Consider the following 12,976-nt stretch of genomic DNA (forward strand, 5'->3'; position numbering starts at 1 on the left):
CCATTTGACTTTTTGAATGAAAAATTATCTCCATCGTTAGCGGACACCATGTTGCGTTTGGAGAGCCCCTGTGTGCCTAAACATTGGAGCTCCCCCACAAGTGACCCCATTTTGGAAACTAGACGCCCCAAGGAACTTACCTAGATGCATAATGAGCACTTTAAACCCCCAGGTGCTTCACAGAAGTTTATAACGCAAAGCCGTGAAAATAAAAAATAATTCTTCTTTCCTCAAAAATGATTTTTTAGCCCGGAATTTTTTATTTTCCCAAGTGTAACAGGAGAAATTGGACCCCAAATCTTGGTGTCCAGTTTGTCCTGAGTACGCTGATACCCCATATGTGGGGGTAAACCACTGTTTGGGTGCACGGCAGGGCTCGGAAGGGAAGGCACGCCATTTGGCTTTTTGAATGGAAAATTAGCTCCAATCATTAGCGGACACCATGTCGCGTTTGGAGAGCCCCTGTGTGCCTAAACATTGGAGCTCCTGCACAAGTGACCCCATTTTGGAAACTAGACCTACCAAGGAACTAATCTAGATGTGTGGTGAGCACTTTGAACCCCCATGTGCTTCACAGAAGTTTATAATGCAGGGCCATGAAAATAAAAAATAATTTTTATTTTCTCAAAAATGATTTTTTAGCCCGCAAATTTTTATTTTCCCAAGGGTAACAGGAGAAATTGGACCCCAAATCTTGGTGTCCAGTTTGTCCTGAGTACGCTGATACCCCATATGTGGGGGTAAACCACTGTTTGGGTGCACGGCAGGGCTCGGAAGGGAAGGCACGCCATTTGGCTTTTTGAATGGAAAATTAGCTCCAATCATTAGCGGACACCATGTCGCGTTTGGAGAGCCCCTGTGTGCCTAAACATTGGAGCTCCTGCACAAGTGACCCCATTTTGGAAACTAGACCTACCAAGGAACTAATCTAGATGTGTGGTGAGCACTTTGAACCCCCATGTGCTTCACAGAAGTTTATAATGCAGGGCCATGAAAATAAAAAATAATTTTTATTTTCTCAAAAATGATTTTTTAGCCCGCAAATTTTTATTTTCCCAAGGGTAACAGGAGAAATTTGACCCCAAACGTTGTTGTCCAGTTTCTCCTGAGTATGCTGATACCCCATATGCGGGGGTAAACCACTCTTTGGGCACACGTCGGGGTTCGGAAGGGAAGTAGTGACGTTTTGAAATGCAGACTTTGATGGAATGTTCTGCGGGCGTCACGTTGCGTTTGCAGAGCCCCTGATGTGCCTAAACAGTGGAAACTCCTCACAAGTGACCCCATTTTGGAAACTAGACCCCCAAAGGAACTTATCTAGATGTGTGGTGAGCACTTTGAACCTCGAAGTGCTTCACAGAAGTTTATAACGCAGAGCTGTGAAAATAATAAATACGTTTTCTTTCCTCAAAAATAATTTTTTAGCCCAGAATTTTTTATTTTCCCAAGGGTATCAGGAGAAATTTGACCCCAAAAGTTGTTGTCCAGTTACTCCTGAGTACGCTGGTACCCCATATGTGGGGGTAAACCACTGTTTGGGCACACGTCTGGGCTCGGAAGGGAGATAGCACCATTTGACTTTTTCAATGCAAGATTGGCTGGAATCAATGGTGGCGCCATGTCGCGTTTGGAGACCCACTGATGTGCCTAAACAGTGGAAACCCCTCAATTCTAACTCCAACACTAACTCCAACACACCCCTAACCCTAACCACAACCCTAACCGCAACACACCCCTAACCCTAGTCTTAACCCTAATTCCATCCCTAACTCTAATTCCAACCCTAACCCTAAGGCTATGTGCCCACGTTGCGGATTTGTGTGCGGATTTTTCGGCACCGTTTTTGAAAAATCTGCAGGTAAAACGCACTGCGCTTTACCTATGGATTTACCGCGGATTTCCAGTGTTTTTTGTGTGGATTTCACCTGCGGATTCCTTTTATGGAGCAGGTGTAAAACGCTGCGGAATCCGCAGAAAGAATTGACATGCTGCGGAAAATACAATGCAGCGTTTCCGCGCTGTATTTTCCGCACCATGGGCACAGCGGATTTGGTTTTCCATAGGTTTATGTGGTACTGTAAACGTGATGGAAAACTGCTACGAATCCGCAGCGACCAATCCGCTGCGGATCCGCAGCCAAATCCGCACCGTGTGCACATAGCCTAATTCTAACCCTAATTCCAACCCTAGCCCTAATTCTAACCCTAATTGTAACCCTAATTCTAACCCTAGCCCTAAGTGCAACCCTAGCCCTAAGTGCAACCCTAGCCCTAAGTGCAACCCTAGCCCTAAGTGCAACCCTATCCCTAAATGCAACCCTATCCCTAAGTGCAACCCTAAGCGCAACCCTATCCCTAAGTGCAACCCTATCCCTAAGTGCAACCCTATCCCTGAGTGCAGCCCTAAGTGCAACCCTATCCCTAAGTGCAACCCTGTCCCTAAGTGCAACCCTGTCCCTAAGTGCAACGCTGTCCCTAAGTGCAACCCTATCAAGTGCAACCCTAACCCTAACCCTAACCCTAACCCTAATGGAAAAACAAAAATAAATATATTTTCTGTACTTTATTATTGTCCCTACCTATGGGGGTGATAAAGGGGGGGATTTATTTACTATTTTTTTTATTTTGATCGCTGTGATAGAACTTATCACAGCGATCAAAATGTACAGGGAACGAATCTGCCGGCCGGCAGATTCGGCCGGCGCACTGCGCATGCGCCCGCCATTTTCCAAGATGGCTGCGCCCATGCGAGAAGATGGAGGACACCGGGAGGGACACCGGGACTAGGTAAGTATTGGGGGGTGCGATCGGACAGCGGGGGGGACGGAGGGGAGGGCGGGGGAGGGGCGGAGGTGAGAGGAAGGCGTTTACAACAGGACGGAGGGGTACGGAACACTGACGGTGGCTGCAGATCGCCGCCGCCAGTCGGTGGGGGGGCCAGATCGGGGTCTCCAGCCATGGCCGATGCTATTGCAGCATCGGCCATGGCTGGATTGTAATATTTCACCAATTTTCATAGGTGAAATATTACAGATCGCTCTGATTGGCTGTTGAAAGTGAAACAGCCTATCAGAGCGATCGTAGCCACGGGGGGGTGAAGCCACCCCCCCTGGGCTGTAGCACCACTCTCCCTGTCCCTGCATGTCGGGTGAAATTGGAGTTAACCCTTTCACCCGGCCTGCAGGGACGCGATCCGGCCATGACGCATATGCTGCGTCACAGGTCGGATTGGCACAGGTTTTCATGACGCATACGGTGGGTCAAAGGTCGGGAAGGGGTTAATATAAAACTCCAAATAAACCGAAATGACTAGCTGCCAAATGCTTGTACTCCACTTTCCCATACTGCCCTGCAGACATGCATCCATGTAGAATCAATCTGCATGTATGTACCGTATAGCAGCAGCATCACAATGAGAGAGGAAGATATAAATAGTATTGGAGGACAAGTTATTAGCTCCAGCAATGTTGGCAGGTTATTTGTTTACGGCCATTTCACTGTAAGCCTACAGTATTTAGCTATGAGATATATTAGCATTGCAATATGGCTTTCTTATTTACAGTCAGTCTCTCGACAAGAGAACACAGCCATCACATAACCTTCCATGCGTATTCTATGGGAGCCCAGAACCTTTTTCATGGTGTGACATTCCATTTGGAAATGTTTCTCAGTGTGAGTCTGTCAGGATTCAGTCTAACACATCCTTCTCATCTCTCTCTGTGTCACCAATCTCATTTGTCAGGGTCAAAGTAACAGTGTGAGGAATTAATAAGCTGTCCATCAGCAAAGGGTTAAGAAACTGATAATAATGTCTGCTGCTTGGCAGCCCGTATTAGCCGGCAATCCCAAGCATAGAGCCGGGGATAAAGCTCATGAAGCAAAACTGAATACCTGCTCATTTGTGATCATCTGTGGAGTATGATATATTGGCCTGAATTTCATCTGGATTACATTATTCTCCCTCGTAGAATTACCTACCTGTACATCCATTATGCAAGGAAATCTCTAGGTTTAGAGAGTTAAATGGCTGAGGGCTCTTCGCACAGCCTGAGTGGTCTGGTGTTGCATAAATGCGCTGATCAGTCAAGATGAGAGAGGGCAGGAGGAAGAAATGAAAAAGAAAATGTGTTTGTAGTGGCTGCACCTGCTACAGACAGAAAGCAAATCTGAATAACCTTGGAGCCTGGTAGCTTGTCATTAAATGGGATTCCTACCTTTCAGCATCAATTCAAGGGCTAATATGGTTTCTGCAATAAAACGTATAGTTAAAGCTATAATGGCCTTTTGTGCAAACAGTGACCCTCATTTACCCCCTTCTCTTCTTACATAGCATAGCGTCTCCATCGCATCTATTCCACTCAGTAACTGCTATTTTGTCATGTATACGCCACTTACATTAATGATATTATTTACGATTATATATATATCATTTGCCAAATATAGTACTCTGCATTGCCTAAAGACACAAAGTCTATGCACATTGGTAGGCTGATTGGCCATATTAGAATGAATTGAGTTTTATTGTAATAAAATACATTTTAGACTCAGTGATAGAAAGATCTACTTTAAACGATGAAGACTTTATTATGTTGCTATTCTCCTGAGGCCTATCATTTCTTAATGATCTCGCTTTACTGTAGAATTGTGTCAGGTTTAACAAAAAAAATGATAACATGCTATTTCACCTTAGAACCACCATATTTTGTATTTCTATCATTTTTTTAAATGACTAGACACATATAATAATAACCAGATTGATGTAATGATATAAAGTACATTGATTCTTCTCCTACAAAAAAGGTTTGAGTTCTGTCAGTGTTTTGGATCCAATTTTCATCAGCATTGGTCAGTGTTTTCAGCGTTTCAGTTTTTACCATCAGTGCTTCATCTGTGATTTTCATGTATGAAAAAATAAATTACAAAGCTCCTCTTACTCATTGCATTGTTAATCATGGACAATATGAGGATTACACACTGATGCCATCCATGTTCTATCCAGGGGCGTAGTGATCACGGCCGCAGAGGGTGCGATCGTGACTCGGCCCATGCTGGAGGATTGCCCACCGACACTGGTGCCTATATCAGCTTATCAGCTGGATGTGCATCTAAGGACGCATATTGAGCTGAAATCCTTCACGGTGCAGAGACCCGCCAGGTCCCTGAGCTGTAATACAAGCTGCTGGTCAATCAGAGCCTGGCAACTGATGTCAGCTTGCACATGACTGGGGGCGCATGGCAGAGATGTCATGTGCTGCCCATTGCTTGCACGGTGTAATCAGCTTTTGGCTACAGAAGAGGACACCATGCAGCATTGGAGCAGGGGCAAGGTTAGTTGAAACGTTCATTTTTTATGCGATAAAGAACAGTGGAATAACAGGGGACATATTTACCACGATGGCAGCCATATGTACCAGAATGGGCCAAGGATGGGTGCATATATACCAGGTTGGACTCAGTATGGGGACATACACTCACCGGCCACTTTATTAGGTACACCATGCTAGTAACGGGTTGGACCCCCTTTTGCCTTCAGAACTGCCTCAATTCTTCGTGGCATAGATTCAACAAGGTGCTGGAAGCATTCCTCAGAGATTTTGGTCCATATTGACATGATGGCATCACACAGTTGCCGCAGATTTGTCGGCTGCACATCCCAAAGATGCTCCATACAAGGCAGGATGGATCCATGCTTTCATGTTGTTTATGCCAAATTCTGACCCTACCATCCGAATGTCGCAGCAGAAATCGAGACTCATCAGACCAAGCAACGTTTTTCCAATCTTCTACTGTCCAATTTTGATGAGCTTGTACAAATTGTAGCCTCAGTTTCCTGTTCTTAGCTGAAAGGAGTGGTACCTGGTGTGGTCTTCTGCTGCTGTAGCCCATCTGCCTCAAAGTTCGACGCACTGTGCGTTCAGAGATGCTCTTAGGCCTACCTTGGTTGTAACAGGTGGCGATTTGAGTCACTGTTGCCTTTCTATCAGCTCGAACCAGTCAGCCCATTCTCCTCTGACCTCTGGCATCAACAAGGCATTTCCGCCCACAGAACTGCCGCTCACTGGATTTTTTTTCTTTTTCGGACCATTCTCTGTAAACCCTAGAGATGGTTGTGCGTGAAAATCCCAGTAGATCAGCAGTTTCTGAAATACTCAGACCAGCCCTTCTGGCACCAACAACCATGCCACGTTCAAAGGCACTCAAATCACCTTTCTTCCCCATACTGATGCTCGGTTTGAACTGCAGGAGATTGTCTTGACCATGTCTACATGCCTAAATGCACTGAGTTGCCGCCATGTGATTGGCTGACTAGAAATTAAGTGTTAACAAGAAGTTGGACAGGTGTACCTAATAAAGTGGCCAGTGAGTGTATATACTAGGATGTGCACAGGGTAGGAGACATATATAACTGGATGGGCCCAGGATGGGGGACATAAACCAGGATAGGAGTCATATATACCAGGGTGATGTATTTCAAGTGTTTATTTTTGTTAATGTTGATGATTATGCCTTACAGAAAATGAAAACCCAAAAGTCATTATCTCAATAAATTAGAATATTTTATAACACCAGCTTGAAAAATGATTTTAAAATCTGAAATGTTGGCCCACTGAAATCTATGGTCAGTAAATGCACTCAATACTTGGTCCTATTGCATCAATTACTGCATGCAATGCGGTGTGGCATGGAGGCGACCAGTCTGTGACATTGTTGAGGTGTTAAGGAAGCCCAGTTGCTTTGATAGCAGCCTTCAGCTCATGTGCATTGTTGGGTCTGGTGTCTCTCATCTTCCTCTTGACAATACCCCATAGTTTTTCTATGGGATTAAAGTCAGATGAGTTTGCTGGCCAATCAACCACAGTGATAGTGTTGTTTTTAAGCCAGGTATTGGTACTTTTGGCAGTGTGGACAGGTGCCAAGTCCTGCTGGAGAATTAAATTTCCATCTCCAAAAAGCTTGTCAGCAGAGAGAAGCATGAAGTGAACTAAAATTTGCCTGATTTTCTCCACAGACACCACTTAGAATTATCATCAAAAAGGTCTATCTTCGTCTCATCAGTCTGGGAGTTCATCATGTGTTTTTTTTTAGCAAACTCTGTTCCGGATTTCATATGTCTTGCACTGAGGAGAGACTTCTGTTGGGCCACTCTGCCATAAAGACCAGACTAGTGGAGGGCTGCAATGATAGTTGACTTTGTGGAACTATCCCACCCCCCTACTGCATCTCAGGAGCTCAGCTACAGTGACCTCGGGGTTCTTCTTTACCTCTTTCACCAAGTCTCTTCTCCCACGATTGCTCAGTTTGGCTGGACGGCCAGGTCTAGGAAGACTTCTGGTGGCCCCAAACGTCTTCCATTTAAGGATTATGGAGGCCACTGTGCTCTTAGGAACCTTGAGTACTGCAGACATTTTTTTGTAACCTTGGCCAGATCTGTGCCTTGCCACAATTCAGTCTCTGAGCTCCTTGGCCAGGTCCTTTGACCTCATGATTCTCATATGGTCTGACATGCACTCTGAACTGTGAGGTCTTATATAGACAGGTGTGTGCTGTCACGGGGAGACTTGGTGAGCGAGAGCTAATAACCCGGGCCCCTGCAATTTCCCTCAGACTAGGGAAATCCTGACTGACCCTCTACCTGGAGTTTACACTGATGGTGTGCATGTCCAGGCCTCGAACCTCACCCTGTCTCCTGTTTCAACCCTAGGCTGAAACCTCCGCCCATCACCCAGTGAAGATGTAATACACCAATACCCACAGTTAGCACAGACAAGGATAAAGGAAAATATACACCACGCCGCAGTCACTCAGGAATACACTATAAATGCGCAGGGCAAAATAAATACAAATATAGGAAGGAGTAAATAAGACAAAGGAAAATACACCACCAGCAACGATTCTCCAACAACCAGCTCTCCACTCCAGACCGAGATAACAACGCACAAGACAGAAGCTATAATCGGCGACACCCAATGATCAGGAGAACTATTTAAAGGCAATGGGCATGGCCCAGCCTCCAATCCGAGGATCAGGAGAATTAACCCCGGAACAGCTAGATAAAATCTAGCCGACGCCAATGAGCACATAGTGGTCTGAATGACCTGGTCTGAACAGCGTCTGACATGACAGTACCCCGCCTTCTACGAGGGACCCCAGGGCCCTCACGGCTTATAGGACCCGGCTTATCTGGATGGCGACGATGAAAAAACCTGACCAGCCGACCGCATGAATGTCCGAGGCTGGTACCCAGGACCTCTCCTCAGGCCCATAACCACGCCAGTGTACTGTAAAGTGCGGCGCACTACACGAGAGTCAACCACCTTGGAGACTTCAAATTCCAGGTTACCATCCACCAAGACTGGAGGTGGCATAGGCGCCGCATCCACAGAACCCACCACCTTCTTTAGAAGAGACCTGTGGAACACGTTGTGTATCTTATACACCGTAGGGAGCTCCAATCGGTACGCTACTGGGTTAATGACGGCGGTGACCCTAAATGGACCAATAAACCGTGGACCCAATTTAAGGGACGGTATTTTGAGTCTTATGTTTTTTGTGGATAACCACACCCAGTCATCCACACTCAGGTCTGGACCTGGCACACGCTTACTGTCAGCCACACATTGGTACCTAGCACCCACACTCAACAGGCACTGTTTAACTCTCCTCCAGACTGACGACAATTGTGCTCCTAACTGGTCCTCCTCCGGAACGCCGGAAGAGCCCCTCTGACTCAAAGTACAAAATTGAGGATGTAGCCCATAAACACAAAAAAACGGAGACTCCCCAGACGACTCCTGGCGGTGGTTATTGATGGCAAACTCAGCCAAAGGAAGAAAGGTGGACCACTCCTCCTGGTTATCAGAGACAAAGCAGCATAGGTACTGTTCCAAATTTTGGTTCATACGCTCAGTTTGACCATTTGACTGAGGATGAAACGCCGAAGAATGAGACAACTTGATCCCCAGCCGTGAGCAAAATGCTTTCCAAAATTTTGCCACAAACAGAGACCCCCTATCAGACACGATGTCAGACGGAACCCCATGAAGTCTGACCACCTCCTGCACAAATACCTGAGCCAGAGTCTTAACGTTAGGCAATGAAGGCAAAGACACAAAGTGCGACATTTTAGAAAACTGATCAACAATCACCAAGATGACCGTGTTCCCAGCTGATGAGGGCAAATCAGTGATGAAATCCATGGAGATTTCCATCCATGGCTTATTAGGTACCTCAAGAGGAAGTAGTGTGCCAACAGGACAGGAGCGGGGCATCTTAGCCCTAGCGCACGTGGTACAAGCTGACACATATGAGACCACGTCCTGTCGGATCTTGGGCCACCAAAACCGACGTGACACCAACTCCAAGGTACCTCTAACCCCTGGGTGGCCAGCCAGGACAGCATCATGATGCTCCGCCAAAACCTTTAAGCGGAGATGAAGCGGTACAAAAGATTTGTTGATGGGAAGCTCAGATGGTACCTCCTCCTGAGCCTCGGCAATCTCAGCCTCAACCTCGGTAGTGAGAGCCGAAACCACAACACCCTTTTGGAGGATGGGTACTGGATCCTCCCGAGGTTCTCCCCCCGGAAAACACCTGGACAGCATCTGCCTTAGTGTTTTTAGACCCCGATCTGTAAGTGACAACAAAATTGAACCGCGTGAAAAACAATGCCCAGCGAGCCTGCCTGGGGGCAGACGCTTGGCTGACTCAAAATACAGCAGATTCTTATGATCGGTAATAACAGTAACCTGATGTACTGACCCCTCCAAGAAGTGTCGCCATTCCTCAAAGGCCAACTTAATAGCCAACAACTCCCTGTTGCCGACATCGTAGTTACGTTCGGCGGACGACAGTTTCTTGGAGAAATAGGCGCACGGACGCAAACCACTCAAAGATGAGCCTTGAGATAGTACCGCCCCCACACCAACCTCAGACGCATCGACTTCCACAACAAAGGGTTTTGATACGTCTGGCTGCACAAGAATGGGGGCTGAAACAAAACTGTTCTTAAGAAATTCAAATGCGCGCACAGCAGCCTCGGGCCAAACGGAGAAATTGGTACCCTTTTTAGTCATGTCAGTTAGCGGTTTAGCAATGATGGAAAAATCCTTGATAAATTTCCTATAGTAGTTAGAAAACCCAAGGAACCGCTGAAGTGCTTTCAGGTTATCAGGACGTTCCCAATGCAGCACCGCTTGCACCTTAGCGGCGTCCATTTTAAAACCAGAAGCAGACACAAGATAACCCAAGAAAGGCAACTCTTGAACAAAAAATACACATTTCTCAAGTTTAGCATACAGCTTATTCTCTCTGAGAAGCTGTAACACCTGCCTGACATGATCTAAATGAGCATCAGCATCACGGTCGCAAGAATATATGAGAATGTCATCTAGGTACACGATAACGAATTTCCCCAAAACATGCGAGAACACATCATTGATGAAATGTTGGAACACTGCAGGTGCGTTAGTCAACCCAAATGGCATCACCAAATTTTCAAAATGACCCTCAGGGGTATTAAAAGCCGTCTTCCACTCATCACCTTGACGGACTCTTATGAGGTTGTACGCCCCCCTGAGGTCAAGCTTGGTAAACCACTTAGCACCTGCCACCTGGTTGAACAAATCTGGTATCAGTGGCATAGGGTATGGATCACGAACCGTAATCTGGTTCAACTCCCTGAAATCCAAACATGGGTGTAATCCACCATCTTTCTTCTTCACGAAGAAGAACCCTGCTGCCACCGGCGAGGATGACGGCCTGATATGCCCTTTGCTCAAGCTTTCAGCAATATAATCTTTTAACGCTTGTCTCTCCGGACCGGAGATGTTAAACATCCTTGCTTTAGGCAATTTGGCCCCTGGTTTAAACCTGATAGAACAGTCATAGGGACGATGTGGCAGCAACTCTGAACAACCCTTCTCAGAGAACACATCCACAAAATCCAGAAGTAACTCCGGAATGCTTGAAGTCACTGCAGCCACACATGTGGCCAGGCAATTCTCCTGGCAGAACTCGCTCCACTGAATTATGTCCTGAGTTTTCCAGTCAATTACCGGGTTGTGCATAGACAACCAAGGAAAACCCAAAACCACCTGAGCAGGAAGATTCCTGAGCACCTTACATGTAACCCACTCAGAATGTAGAACCCCAATGTGGAGTTTCACCTCAGCCACAAATTCAGTAATCTCCCCCTGAGAGAGAGGAGCAGCATTGATGGTGACCACGCGGATAGGATGAGACAGTTTTTCAATCCTAAAACCTGCTGTGTGCGCAAACTCCTCATCAATGAGATTTGTGGCTGAACCACTATCCACAAAAACAGTAATTGGCAGCTCACTGCCAGCGATAAAAACCTTAGCAGGGAACATGCATTGAGAAACCACTATGGAGGATATACATAAGCTCAGATTGGTCTCCTCCACACCCTCTGAGCTTAGAAGTTTTCCGCCGTTGCGTTTTTCTTAGACAGCAGAGGACAGATGTTAATAAAATGACCAGTTTTACCACAGTAAAAACAGGCTCCCTGCTTCCTGAGCTCAGGGGCTCGACGCTTCACATGTGACACCCCTGCGATTTGCATAGGCTCCGTGGGCTCACCTGCAGCAACCTCACGTGAACCTAAACCTTCTCCCATAGGCGTTGTCTCATGCTCCCCCTGACGCAAACGGCGATCAATGCGGACAACCAGACTCATAGCGGAATCTAGAGAAGCAGGAGTCTCGTACATCAGAAGGGCTTTTTTAACCCTTCCAGAAACCCCATGAATAAACTGACTCCGCAATGCTGGATCATTCTATTGTGTATCGATCGCCCAGCGATGAAATTCAGAACAGTAATCCTCTGCAACTCGCTCCCACTGGCAAATAGAGCGTATCTTAGATTCTGCTAGAGCCATTCTGTCAGGTTCATCGTAGATTTTCCCAAGAGAGGAAAAAAAACTCTCCACAGAGTCAAATGCAGCAGATTCAGATGGCAAAGAAAACGCCCATGCTTGGGGATCCCCGCTTAACAATGACAACACCAGGCCCTCACGCTGAGCCTCATTACCCGAGGAGATCGGGCGCATACGGAAATATAGTTTGCAAGCTTCACGAAAAGAAACAAATTTACTGCGTTCCCCAGCAAATTTTTCAGGCAAAGGAAATTTAGGCTCAGCAACTCTTCCTGTCGCTCCAGCTTGCACATTAGATACTGCTAGTCCCTGTTGCTGTACTGTCCCCATCAACTCAGTGACCTGTAGGGACAGCGCCTCCAACTGGCGGGTTATGGAAGTCATGGGATCCATGACAAAGCACAAAAAAAAAAGAAACCCCTTTTTTTTTGTTTTTGGGCCGATTATAATGTCACGGGGAGACTTGGTGAGCAAGAGTTAATAACCCAGGCCCCTGCAATTTCCCTCAGACTAGGGAAATCCTGACTGACCCTCTACCTGGAGTTTACACTGATGGTGTGCATGTCCAGGCCTCGAACTTCACCCTGTCTCCTGTTTCAACCTTAGGCTGAAACCTCCGCCCATCACCCAGTGAAGATGTAATACACCAATACCCACAGTTAGCACAGACAAGGATAAAGGAAAATATACACCACGCCGCAGTCACTCAGGAATACACTATAAATGTGCAGGGCAAAATAAATACAAATATAGGAAGGAGTAAATAAGACAAAGGAAAATACACCACCAGCAACGATTCTCCAACAACCAGCACTCCAGACCGAGATAACAACGCACAAGACAGAAGCTACAACCGGCGACGCCCAATGATCAGGAGAACTATTTAAAGGCAATGGGCATGGCCCAGCCTCCAATCCGAGGATCAGGAGAATTAACCCCGGAACAGCTAGATAAAATCTAGCCGACGCCAATGAGCACATAGTGGTCAAAAGCGGAATTACCGCTGTCTGTCGAACGACCTGGTCTGAACAGCGTCCGACATGACATGTGCCTTTCCAAATCAAGTCCTATCAGTTTAATTATA

This window comes from Ranitomeya variabilis, chromosome 3 (assembly GCF_051348905.1).
Source record: "Ranitomeya variabilis isolate aRanVar5 chromosome 3, aRanVar5.hap1, whole genome shotgun sequence".
Taxonomy (NCBI): domain Eukaryota; kingdom Metazoa; phylum Chordata; class Amphibia; order Anura; family Dendrobatidae; genus Ranitomeya; species Ranitomeya variabilis.